We start from the raw sequence: 2095 nt of genomic DNA, 5'->3' as shown, positions 1-2095 counted from the left end.
TCTAAGAGGGCATGAAGCCAGGGAAGGTAAGTTATGAAATAACTTTCTCAGAGGAAAGTTTTTTTTTTCCTAATACAAGGCAGCCAGTGCAACACCCAAATTCTAAACTCTTACCTGTCTAATGTAATTATACATGTTTGCATGTAAATATATAATCCTTTCTTGAAACCTACTGAACTTTCGTCCTGAATAACATTGTGTGGATGTGAGTTGCACAGATTAATTATTTAATGCAATTGTATTGTTTTGCAGAACTCTTGGTAGAGGTGATATCTTTTATTAGATCAACTAAATAGTTGCAATTTTTTTAAATTTGTGTTTTTGACTATGCTGACAGCAGATAATTCAGGATGGGAATGAGCTAGAAAGCTGGGGGTTTAGAACCAACTTCTTTAAGTATGTTCAGATCTGAGGCTTTGGTTTGGCCCTTTAGAGATCCCAGATCCAGACATTTTGGGTGTTCAGAGCTGGTGTTTCAGTTCCACTTTATATCTAATTTGAAAGAACAGATAGAAATTCAGACTCTCCCCAGTTCACTGTTTCCCCTTGCTGTATGCACAAAACCAATGTAGTGTGCAGTTTGTGTTTCTGAACATCTGTTTTGAAACCACTCTGGTTTTTGACAATAAGGTCCATGCTTCTTGTCACTTATCCAAGGCTTTAATGCAACTCCAACCCAATTTTCACAGCTGTCTCATTTAAATAACATGGTAGGGCGGACTTTTTTTTAATGTGCGTAAGAGCACCAAAGTCTTAACCTGACCAATGCAACAAACACCATCTTACAGAATTTCCTAGTCATGGGAAAAGATGCTTCCTGACTTTTTTCATGCCTTGATAGATTCATAGATTTTAGGGTCGGAAGGGACCTCAATAGATCATCGAGTTCGACGCCCTGCATAGGCAGGAAAGAGTGCTGGGTCTAGATGACCCCAGCTAGATGCATATCCAACTTCCTCTTGAAGACCCCCAGGGTAGGGGAGAGCACCACCTCCCTTGGGAGCCCGTTCCAGACCTTGGCCACTCAAACTGTGAAGAAGTTCTTCCTAATGTCCAGTCTAAATCTGCTGTCTGCTAGCTTGTGGCCATTATTTTTTGTAACCCCTGGGGGCGCCTTGGTTAATAAAACCTCACCAATTCCCTTCTGTGCCCCCGTCATGAACTTATAGGCAGCCACAAGGTCGCCTCTCAACCTTCTCTTGCGGAGGCTGAAAAGGTCCAGGTTCTCTAGTCTCTCCTCGTAGGGCTTGGCCTGCAAGCCCTTAACCATACGAGTGGCCCTTCTCTGGACCCTCTCCAGGTTATCCGCATCCCTCTTGAAGTGCGGTGCCCAGAATTGCACGCAGTACTCCAACTGCGGTCTGACCAGCGCCCGATAGAGGGGAAGTATCACCTCTTTGGATCTATTCATTGCGCATCTGCTGATGCGTGATAAAGTGCCATTAGCTTTTCTGATGGCTTCGTCACTCTGCCGACTCATGTTCATCTTGGAGTCCACTAGGACTCCAAGATCCCTTTCCACTTCCGTGCCACCCAGCAGGTCATTTCCTAGGCAGTAGATGTGCTGGACATTTTTCCTCCCTAGGTGCAGCACTTTGCATTTCTCCTTGTTGAACTGCATCCTGTTGTTTTCTGCCCACTTGTCCAACCTGTCCAGGTCTGCTGGCAGCTGTTCCCTGCCCTCCGGCATGTCCACTTCTCCCCACAGCTTTGTGTCATCTGCAAACTTGGACAGAGTACACTTCACTCCCTCGTCCAAGTCGCTGATGAAGACGTTGAAGAGTATCGGTCCCAGGACCGAGCCCTGCGGGACCCCACTGCCCACACCCTTCCAGGTCGAAGCCGACCCATCCACTATGACTCTCTGGGTGCGACCCTCCAGCCAATTCGCCACCCACCGGACTGTGTAGTCATCCAAGTCACAGCCTCTTAACTTGTTCACCAGTATGGGGTGGGATACCGTATCGAAGGCCTTCCTGAAGTCTAAGTATACGACATCCACCCCTACTCCTGTGTCCAGGCGTTTCGTAACCTGGTCATAAAAAGAGACTAGATTAGTCAGGCACGATCTGCCTGCTACGAACCCATGCTGGTA

This window comes from Alligator mississippiensis, chromosome 7 (genome assembly GCF_030867095.1).
Source record: "Alligator mississippiensis isolate rAllMis1 chromosome 7, rAllMis1, whole genome shotgun sequence".
NCBI classification, from domain to species: Eukaryota; Metazoa; Chordata; order Crocodylia; family Alligatoridae; genus Alligator; species Alligator mississippiensis.
Note: the sequence above shows the minus strand (reverse complement) of the source record.